The 12,390-nt window shown below is 35.4% G+C and overlaps 1 pseudogene; it reads left to right on the forward strand.

Moving 5' to 3' along the window:
* The first annotated feature begins 784 nt into the window (after window positions 1–784).
* LOC126776233 (U4 spliceosomal RNA) lies at window positions 785–906 on the forward strand (annotated as a pseudogene).
* The last annotated feature ends 11,484 nt before the right edge of the window (window positions 907–12,390 follow it).

Genomic DNA, 12,390 nt, shown 5'->3' on the forward strand with positions numbered 1-12,390 from the left:
CAAGTTAATTTTATTTATTTATATATTTGAAAAGGCACATCTGCAGTACATATATTAAATACTTATGAATTTAAAACAATTAAGTAACATCTATCTCCTATGTGTACCAATTACAGATATACACAATATTGACAATCAAACTTACTGTCTAGTTGCTTGACAAGGATAATTTGTAATAATTACTTTTCTTTTTTCTTTTTTTTTATATAAGTAAAACTAATAAATATATTAGTAAAAGACTATTCAATCAATCAAAAGTTCAATCTTGACCGTTTATCACGAGGTCAATCACAGGCATCACAATTGAATTTCCACTTGCTTAACTTGTGTTAATAATTCAACTCATTCTCGATGGTGAAGGAAAATAACCTGAGGAAACTTGCATGTGTAGGACGTAAATCTGCCACGTGTGTGTTCCAAAGCACGTTGGAGCAGCATGGTGGAGTATGCTACTATATTAAAAGGTGAAGAAGCCATAGCCAAGCAGTAGGACATATGTAAGCTTTGATTATGGTATAAATAGGATTCAAATACATACATTAAACGGCTGATCAACTGAAATCCCGACGAAGCCCTACTGCCATCGGTCAGTGATGACATTTTAAAGAAACAAAACGACAAATTTAAAATGCAGGTAGTATAACCTTTACAAACAATTCATCTAACATTTTTGTTTATTCCGTATAGTTTTCCCAACATTCGTAAGTATAAAAAAGCCATGATGGCCTGGTGGTAGGAACGCGTGAATCTTAACTGATGTTCATGGGTTCAAATCCGGGCAAGCAACTTTACACAGGGGCAATATCGTAACCAATGAGGTTAATCCGAGGTGCGATTATTGCTAGTTGAAAAACCCGTGCAAGCACCATTGAATTTTCAGGTGCTTAATTTCTGATTATAATTCATCTCGAGTTTGACGGTGAAAACATCGTGAGGAAACCCGCATGTGTCTAATTTCACTGATATTCAGCCACTTGTGAATTCCACCAACCCGCTTTTTAGCAGCGTGGTGAAATAAGCTCCAAACCTTTTCCTCAAAAAGGGAAAACAGGCCTTAGCCCATTATAACATTGGGACATTCACAGGATGATACTGTCGTTAGTATAAAGTAAATACGTATAATAATATGGACTCATCTTGTTAATAACCCGCTTCGAACTGGTTACTTATTTCAAGACATTATAAAGTTACTTAAGCCATTATAATCTCCGTGGAAAACCAATCTCCTGTTCCCTTAACTAGCACTTACACAGCGCTGTCATTAACAGAAGCTTGATCGTGACCACCAGCTTGTTATTTATTAAGTTCTATAACTTATTATTTTGTTCACAAATCAATGAGTATAACTTAAACGAAGCTATGTATGTAACATGTAGCAATATAAATATTTCGTCTCTGATTACAATTTATATAATATTTATAGTCGAAATCCTATGCTAGAGTAAGACATTTGCTCCGCCCTGTCTTTTCTTAATACTGGTAAGCTGAGAGAAGTGACCATTTTCGTCAAGGCATATACATTTTTTTCACTATAGTGTCTTATTCCTGTAAGCATAATGATTAACTTTCTATGTTCCATTATAGCTTATAACATTTACAATTTATAAGTGCTATTCTGTGGATTATAATTGGTAAGCGAAATGAACCAATTGTATGTTTCCTAGTAGCATTATATGATTTGTGATTATTACCTTTATTTCTTTCTCGGCAAAGAAATGTTTTACATCATAGTATAAGCCAGACAATTTATTGTAAAGAATATGAATATGTATGAAATATGATAAAATATTTAAAATATATATGAATAAAAAGATGTGTAAATTTTAAACAAACGTAGGGAAATCAATTATATAATTTTGACGAGCCGGTTGGCGTGGTTGGTGGATGCTTGCCTTTCACGCCGAAGGTTGTGGGTTCGATTCCCACCCAGGACAGATATTTGTGTGCATGAACATGTCTGTTCGTCCTGAGTCTGGGTGTAATTATCTATATAAGTATATATTTACAAAAGAAAAATAGTATATGTAGTATATCAGTTGTCTGGTTTCCATAGTACAAGTTCTGTACAAGCTTAATTTGGGATTAGATGGCCGTGTGTGCAAAATGTCCCAGGATATTATTATTATCTAAAAAATTATATAATTTAAAATAAATATTAAAAGTATGACTTTTCTTATTTGCAATGAAGATGAAACGTGACAAAATGCCTAGCCATAACGAAGCTGTTTTTTTTTTTTTTTTTTATATGCCCCGGGATGGCAAATGACTCTACTCCACCTGATGGTAAGTGGTAGTAGAGTCCAAACGCGACGACAGCCAGTACAGTCGGGAAGAATGTTCTGTACTAGCCGTCCCCGCCTTGCCGGCCCGCAAGATGCCTCTTCACGCCTCGTTTGAAGGAACCCGGGTTGTAAGAGGAGGGGAACACGTGAGCTGGTAAGGAATTCCATTCTTTGGTAGTGCGGCAAAGAAAGGAGTTGCCAAATTTCTTTGTGCGCGATGGAATTGATGTCACAGTTAGGCGGTGACATCGAGAACCAGCTCGCGTGGACTTAAGAAGGAAGGGGGAAGCAGGAATTAGAGAGAATAATTCCTCAGAGCACTCGCTGTGATACAGACGATAGAAAGCGCTCAGTGCTGCTATCTCGCGACGCAATTGTAAAGGTTCAAGGGTGTTTGTGACCTTTACGTCGCCAATAATGCGTACTGCACGTCGCTGCAACCGGTCCAAGGCCTTCATTAGGTACTTAGCGGAGCCATCCCAAAGGTGCGAGCAATATTCAACGCAAGACCGTACCTGTGTTTTGTATAACAGCCACAGTTGTTGTGGCGTGAAAAAACGCCGCACCTTGTTCAGAACCCCGAGTTTTCGTGAAGCTGTTTTTATAATAGCCTCGATGTAATCCCTTGGACTAAGGTCGCAGCGAACGTCCATCCCCAGCATGGCGATTTTGCTTTGTATCATCAGCGGTGTGCCACAGAGGGAGGGATGAGGGTAAAATGGTGACTTTTTCGCTGTGAGAGCGCACACCTGTGTTTCCTTGGCATTAAACTCAACAAGATTATCAGAACCCCACTTGGCGATGAGCTCTAATGTCCTATCGAGTTCAATGACAAGATTCGCCCGCCTCTCCTCAGTTTCCGTCCGCCCAGCCACTGCGCGTCCGTGGTATCCACCATGCACTGTACTATCATCTGCATAGCAATGTATGTTCCCAAGAGAGAGCATATCATTGATATGCAAAAGAAAGAGTGTGGGAGATAGCACAGATCCCTGGGGGACCCCAGCATTCACTACATAGAATTGTGAAGCGCAACCATCTACTAAAACACGAAGGCTACGCTTGTGTAGGAAGCTGGCAACCCAGGTGCATAACTGAGCAGGCAGACCATATGCCGGTAGCTTGGAGAGAAGACTTCTGTGCCAGACCCTGTCGAAAGCCTTGGAGATATCGAGGCTGACAGCCAACGATTCTCCATGCTTGTCGATAGCTTCACCCCAGAGGTGCGTTACGTACGCTAGAAGATCACCTGTGGACCGTTTTGGTCGAAACCCGTACTGACGATCATTAATTAGACAGTGATCTTCTAGGTAATGGATCAGTTGGTTGTTTAAAATCCGTTCCATCACCTTACAAAGTACTGAGGTGATAGCTATTGGCCGATAATTTGCCGGGTCAGACCGATCCCCTTTTTTGTTTATCTTTAAAAAAATAATCCAGCTTATCGCAGAGAGGATGAGGTTAAAACATATTACTTCAAATACTACTTAATAAATGCCTTTCTTTTTTCGGTAATTGGCAAAGAGACTCAATTTGTTTCACGTATAACTGCTGCAATATAGTATTATTTACGTCGTTTGGGGGGGCTTACACGTGGGGGATAGAATTGCGTCTTTTGGGATACGCGACGCAATGGAAATAGGATTTTTTCTATTCCATAATTTATAATATAGTGAGATTAGTTTTGTAGTGTACGAACAATAACATAGGTAGAAAGTGCTTTAGCGATCATTACATTGAATATACATATATACTTTTTTAAATACATTTATTTAGTACCTAACTGCTTTACCTACTTTTATCAAGTAAAGTAATTTTGCAGAGTGAACGACTTTTTATAGTATATTAATGAAAACTGTTGTTTGAATCGAATGACAATTTTCAACATTTAACATATTGTAAGACATAAATTGCGTTCTCAAGGATAAGCGGCGTCAGTGCAGGTCCAACCTGCGCATGAACTATTTCCGATCATATCAGATTAGCATCGGATAATATAATGTACATAATAATAATTTGTTTAAACACACAAACATAAACATAAGTTGACATATGGATTACAAAATGTTAAGCTTATGTACTTAGGCATAACTTTATAAGTGGCATTAAAAATTTGCTTTTAATTTATTCGGTGACTAAAACTCACAATCCTTCATGGGCTGTTTGGATGTCCTTAAGGGTAGCAATTCACCAATCCCCAGGATGCGTAAGCATTAGGCGTAAAGATACCGTAACAGTAACAGCCATTGAATGTCCCACTGCTGGGCTAAAGGCCTCCTCTCCTCTTTTTGAGGAGAAGGTTTTGGATCTTATTCCACCACGCTGCTCCAATGCGGGTTGGTAGAATTCACATGTGGCAGAATTTCAGTGAAATTAGACACATGCAGGTTTCACGATATTTTCCTTCACCGTAAAGCACGAGATGAATTATAATCACAAATTAAGCACATGAAAATACTTGCGTATATAATAAATCCTGTGCTGAATTTCTATTCTTTAAGAGCTCACTAATGAAAACTCGCCTGTAAAATATTGACAAACGACTTATTGTGATATACTATTTAGATGCGTCTATTCTTGTAATGTTTTAATTATTATGGTTAATGTCGCATATCATTTTCTGACATTTCACGAAGGTTTTCTGCGGTGAGTTTCGAGTTACAATTAGCTATTTTCAGTTAAAAATCATCATTGTATATACAAACCAATGAGATCTATATAATAAGTCACAAAACATTTCAATGAATTGAAACTAAACATCAAACAGTTAACCGCTTAAGCGCAAAGTGCTAACGTCTTTTCTCATAACTCCCTTGACACCTGTAATTGTATTCATCGCACATGAATTAAATAACTTTCAACCTTATGGCACTGAGAATATAATTGGTAATTAAAATATCGTTAAGCTAATTATGATTTCGCTAAATCACAACGGTAACGTCGTAAAGTATGTCCGATGAAATACTAAAGAGTATTTTATTGTACGACCTCAGATTATAAGATCTATGCATATTTTCATAATTACAGTTATCAACTATTATACTAACAGCGTTTTTTTTTTCATTGCTACATGCGACACAAGAGTTACTTTTTAAGGATGTAAATAAATCAATTTTAACATTTTGCTCCCGAAAAATCAGATGTGCAACGCCTAAGGCAATTTCAAAGAACTGTTGATAATGAAGTTCGAGTAGAAGTGGCATATGAGCAAATTGACTAAATATTATTTTTATCTGATTTATAATGCATAGGATGATTTCGCAAAGCACTTCTAGCCTACTATCCACCAGACAAATGAAGATGTAATTTTATACTGTGTGTATTTTAAAAAAAGATTATTAAGTAGAGTTTTCTTGACCTGCAACGGCGTTGTTAAAATGAAAGACACGCGCTAATTTAAAGACGCCATTTTGTTCATGGACAGAAAGATAAAGAAAATTGAATTTTTGAGAGTAATTGAGTATTCTATTTTAATAACGATAGAGGTTTTTTTCAAAATCAGTTTCACTCCTGTATGCTAAATATATACAAAATGTGGTACATATATTAGTTGCCATTTCCGTTATTGCACTGTTCTAGGGCCTTTCCAAAAATTGACTGTTCCATTCCAGTCTGGTTCCCCTTTTGTATTAAACGACAGTGAACGGAAAGCATTTCGACATTTTACCCCAACTTCGGACATCCCTTCTCAAACGTTTTTGCTTTCATCGAATTATTTAATGTGTCGTGGATGATTAATTTAATCGTATTTTTTATTTTTCTATTTTTATATATTTTGACAAAATATTATAGCAAAGTTCCTGTATGGATTTAAGATTTAGGGGAGACAGGGGACTGTCGATACTTTTTTAAATTGAAGTCTTGTAGAACAGAAATAATAATAGCTAATGGCGGGATACAATATTATTGCAAAAGTAGCCTTTGCGGACTAATACGCCAATGGAGACAATTATAACCCCCTTAAGGTAAACAATAAAAAGCCGAGTTAGCCCAGTGGTTAGAATGCGTGAATCTTTGGTTCAAACCCGCGATGATCGTGGGTTCAAAATCGGGCAAACACCACTGAATTTTCATGTTGTCAATTTGTGTTTATAATTCATCTCGCACTTGACGGTAAAGGAAAACATTGTAAGGAAACCTGCTTGTATCTAATTTACTGAAATTCTGCCACAGGTGTATTCCACCAACCCGCATTGCAGCAGCGTGGTGAATATGATCCTTATAACCTTCTCCTTAAAAAAAAGGAGATAAGGTCTTAGCCCAGCAGTGGGACATTCACAGGGTGTATTGTTACTGTACTGTACTGTAAGGTAAACAAATAGACAATACATACAAAATTTATTAATATATATAATTTTATTAACATATATAATAATTATTTCTACTCCTTACCCTCAATATAATATGCAATAATGCCTGTACTATTATTTAACTAGTCTATTTAAAAAAAAACTCTTGTCAATCATACTTCAAAGTAATTTATCGCTTTTTAAATGTTAACAAAGTAAAAATATTTTCAATTCAATGGATTATAAGTTTTTCGATTAATATAACAGTAAGCAGTTTGGAAATCACTGTAGTTAAGGGCGTTGTGACAAGTAAGGCAATAAGGCACTATGAAGTGCTCGAGTGAGGTGTCGCGTGAGGGTCGCGCGTGATTCGAATTTCGAATAACCGATTTATTTTTTATTGGATCAAAATAATTAGGGTCAGTGAAGTATATACAGCCAGTATTATTTTATTGAAAATAATATTTGAAATAAACTTTTCTTACAATATTTTGTTGTCGAAGACAAGAACACAAATATATTGTGTTCTTTTCTTAAAAAAATAACTTATCACAGATGATACTCCATCACCATCTTCATGGTATATGGTCACCTTAATACACTAACACTGCAAGCAGCTTAAAACAGCATTTATACAGTCCGTGAACTAAATTACAATTGCTCATTCACCGTTTCCACCTAGACACGGCAATATGAAAATATATGTTAGAAGGTAAAATAACAAAAAAGTGGACAATGCCATGCAAGTGGTACACTAAAATTTATTACCGGTAAAGAAACCAACCGTTATTTTATAAGAATATTAACCAATTAAAAAATTAACGGACCACCAACCTTGGGATAGCTCCCAAGGTTGGTCACACGTGACGAAGACGTGTCACTTGTGGTAGGAACAGCAGTTTGGTGGTAGAATATATGACAAGTGGATGGTACCTACCCAGACGGGCTTGCATACAGTCTTACCACCAAGTAAATTAGAAACCATTAGTATGTAAAGGAGTGGCATCGGTATAATCGCGTTGAAGTAATTACTTTAATCACCAGCGAGTGTTGATGATCATTGAACAATTAAGTTGAAAATTATTACCGCCATTTGCATAATTGAGCAACATTGAGATGTCTTTTTATCGATTTCACGCTAAGCGTTTTTTTATATACAATTTTATTTTGTCTATTTCAGGCTGGGCGATTTTTGAGCGTTTATTTTAAATGTATCTATGATTTGTGCTTATGCCAAACCTAGAATATTCTATTGTACACTTCAAAAAAGCAATACAAATTAACAAATTATACAACCTTTGAACATTTGACATATATAAATATGTGTTCTTATTGGTATAAACAATTTCTACCAGACAACTTAAGAGGGAATAAACATTGCTACGGAATACAAATGAAGTTGAAGGTTCCGTAACTATATATAATATTATATAATTATACTTTGATCGGGTCTGTGCAGTGGAAATAAGAACAGATTTTCTTATATAAATCAGGACGACGAGATACATGGGCCACCTAATGGTAAATAGTCACTACCACTCATAAACATCGGCAATGTAACAAATATTAAACATCCCTTACATCGCTAATGCGCCACCAACCTTGGGAACGAAAATGTTATGTCCCTTGGGCCTGTAGTTACACTGGCTCACTCATCCTTCAAACCGGAACGCAACAATATTAATATTCATGAGTTTGTGGTACCTGCCCAGATTACTGGTGGTAGAGCTTTGTGCAAGCTCGTCTGGGTAGGTACCACCCACTCTTCAGATATTCAACCGCAAAACAGCAGTACTAATTATTGTTGTGTTCCGGTTTGAAGGGTAAGTGAGCCAGTGTAATTACAGGCACAAGGGACATAAAATCTTAGTTCCCAAGGTTGGTGGCGAATTGGCTATGTAAGCGATGGTTGACATTTCTTACAATGCCAATGTCTAAGAGCGTTTGGTGACCACTTACCATCAGGTGGCCCATATGCTCGTCCGTCTTCCTATTTTATAAAAAAAGACACTGCTGAGCTAAGGGCTCCTCTCACTCAAAAAAAAAAAAAAAAGCTTGCACAAAGCCCTACCACATAGTAAACATAAATTTATATTAGTTAATATTATGCATTATTTATTAATGTTTTTTTTTTAACACTAATTTGTCTTTTGTCCATAGTTCTTCATATATATGCCCACACAATTTACGAAATATCGAAAGAAAAATTAAAACATAATAAAATAAAATTTTAACTTTCAAATAGTAGGCATTGTTATTTTCTCTTGCGGTCAATGAGGAATGGCAAATGGTACATATCTATGTATATTTACGATATTAATTTTGCACATTATACAAGTAGTATATTCATAATACATTTTTCTAGTTAAGCAATGAACATACTACGTTTGTAATATGCCTAAGTGCAAGGATCATATTGATAAATATATTTAAATTATAGGAATAATATACCAAGAAACGAAAGGTGTCGTGAGTTGGAACTTGAACGTGAAGTTCCATTCTCTTTATAATTTGATAAAGAACAGTCACGATTAAATAAATTAACAATGTATGAGAGTAATAAAATAAAAAAGTATGCATTTTAAAATATCTGTACCTACGAAGATATATACGCGTGTAAACAAACAAACATTAAAAATAACGCTAGTGACGGTTGTCGTCAAACTTATTTAGACTTATTAATAATAACAATAAATAATAAATATGACATAATAAAATACCAATTTGCCTCAGAAATGTTCTTACTTGTACCCAAATATGTTTCAAGTAAATAAAAGTTATAAAGCATTTATTTCATAAAAATAAACGTCCAGTCTATGCCTCTCCTAAATAAAAATCGACCAACAGCAGCTCATTTTCAACTCTATTCATCTACAATAAAGACGAAAGTCTAACAGACTATTTGAAATTTCGTCACCTATTGTTCTCACATAAGAACAATCCAAGGGAGCAAGTTTTCCGGTATAATCAGATTACGGCAGATGAACGAGAGGCGATTTGCATGCGTAATACTACTAAGTGCACTTTTAGACTGCCTTGTTTTGCTGTCTGAATCATTTAGTTCTATGGATGTGGTAGGTCGTAATGTTTTATAATTTATTTTTTATAAAATTTACGTTACGGAAATTATCGAAAAGTATCGCTGCATAGTGGGAAGTTCTATGCTATATACTGAAAAGAGCTTGTCGACAAAGGGACCTTTTGGCATGATAGTCATAAATTAGACTTCGTTAACCTACTTCAACAGAGACGAATGGGACAAAGGCTTTTGCACGCCTTCTACAGAGAAACAGCTTATCCGAGATGCCCGAGCGGCGAATATGCACAAGTAGCTGTTTGGACAACACGCATCATTGGGTTTTCTGTGGGTAGCTTGACCCTCTTAGTCGTGTTCAAGGCAGTTCAGGCATAATGGACATAAATTCTTGGATGATTTTCGGCTCACTGGCAATACCGGTGTTACGACTTTGTGCAAGCACGTCTAGCTAGGTACCACCCACTCATCAGATAACAACAGTACTACGTATTGTTGTGTTTCAGTTTGAAGGATGAGTGACTTCTTCTTTCCCAGGGTTGGTGGCGCATTGGTGATGTAAGCGACACTTACCATCGGGTGGCCCATATGCTCGTCCACCTACCTATGCAATAAAAAAAATATTGTGGTGGTGGTATTAAATAGATAGATACAAACAAAGAGCACACAACAGTATTCGTTTAACTCATCGATCTCGAACTCAATCTTATTTTATTCCAATGTCATAAAAATAAGCCCAAAAAAATTCATATTTCTAAAAACCTTTTATTAGTTAAAAAACCCTTCCAGTAAATTTTTATCATCTGAATTGCCTTCAACACGAACACTTCGGGTCTTGAAGGGTCATTATGGCAGGAACGTGTGAATAATGCTTCTACTGGCCTTAAGTACTTTGAACGATCATTGAGCTAAATTTGCAATCGTCATTTAATTTTATTAACTCTAGACACTTAAGATTTGTATCTGAAGGAGAACTGATAATGTTTAAAAATAGAACAATGAGTTTATCAGTTCTTCTCAGGTCAGTGTGTTTTCTTTTCCAAACCGGTAGTAATTTTATTTTTGAATATATAAGTGTAATGCTTCATACAGTAAAACAATTCAAATTTATTTCGTTCAAGTGGAGGATTTGTGTCGTATTCCAGTAATTTGCTTTTCACCATCGAAGACGTTCAACATCAAACACTGTAAATTACAAAATATAATCTTAAGACTTAAAATGTTACTGTTAAACTGTCTGCTATAATTGAAGGATTTTTTAAACAACAATATAAAGCATTTTAACTATACTTTAACTTAGATTTACTTTAGATTTTCTAGAAAGAAAATATTTATCGACCTTATATCTAGCCGCTAGACCAACGAGGGAGTCCATTTTAATACATGTTCAGTGCGTGCCTTTCTTTTGTTTTAAAACTTTATATAAAAATAATTTTCGAATATGATACTATTTCAGAATTTCTTTAATTGTCTTGGCTCATCATATAAATGGGCGATTATATATTATAAAGATATCGTTATAGTATATAATCGCCCATTTATTTTATAAAGAAGAAAATTAAGAGTATGGCAACAACAAACGGAAATAATGTATTTAACTTTTTATACTTCAATTATGTCATGTGCAAGTACCAGGCGTGCATAGTTTTAAAAGGGATTAAAAAAAACTGCACAAACGCACCTTATTAAAATTTCACGTTTCGTCTCGATCCATGCATGAGGCTATTTTTCAGTTCCTTTGTTTAGAGCCGCCATGTTGCGTGAATACGGGGTTTTAAATTGCTAGGGTTGCCACAAAAAATATCTTTCATAACTTTAGGCAGTGATTTTATCATCATTAGTCTAATGCTTAGATAATCTGAATTTTAGCTATTTTTTGACAACTAACAACAACAAGAACTTATAACGATTCTACAACTGTATCAAAATCACCTCAATGTGGATTCCTCTCCAACAATTGTGACACAACGGCTCAGGAAGAAAAGTTGGAACTCTTGTTAGCTCAAACACCATAGTGTCTCCTTTTATAGCCATTTGTCAACTTATATCATAATCTCTTAGCCCGTTATCTAGAGCAGTCACTTTGAAGTACTATTTGCAGGATTGTGATAGATACAAGTATACCCATCTATGTATGTAATTTAAGCATTTCACTTAAGACATGCTACGTCCATTGAGTTTCTATATATATACGTTCATTGCGATCGCTGGCGTTTATGGTTCTGATTAAACAGCTCTATTTCAATCGAAATTAGTTATTGTATATGAATGGCAACTAATTAATATCTCCAATAAGCACTACCATTGTCGCACCGTTGGTCCTTATCTCCATTATAATAGCCGAAAGCGGTTCGTGATAGTCTCGTCTACTAAGATTTTAACGCAATTCCTTGATATCTCCGTGATATCATGGTATTTCACAAGTACCGATGCCATTATTTGTACCTTGTACTCGACGTTGAAACTGACGCTTCAAGTTATGGTTAGAGCTCTCCACTTGAAATCATCCAAAATTCAAATTCCATTCGTTCTCTTCATACATTCATAGTTTTTTGTAGATACTTGTTTAACTATATTTACTAACATAATTGCGAAAGTAACTCTGTCTGTCTATCTGATACGCTTTTACGGCTAAACCACAGAAATGATTATAATGAAATTTGGATTGAAGCAAGCTTGTAGCCCAAGGCATATACAAACGTGAAATAACTTACGTGATAGATGTAAAACCTTTTTGCTGAAATAAACAGCATCATTAGTTGTCAATAAAAATATATATATAATT

Source organism: Nymphalis io, chromosome 19 (assembly GCF_905147045.1).
Source record: "Nymphalis io chromosome 19, ilAglIoxx1.1, whole genome shotgun sequence".
NCBI lineage: Eukaryota > Metazoa > Arthropoda > Insecta > Lepidoptera > Nymphalidae > Nymphalis > Nymphalis io.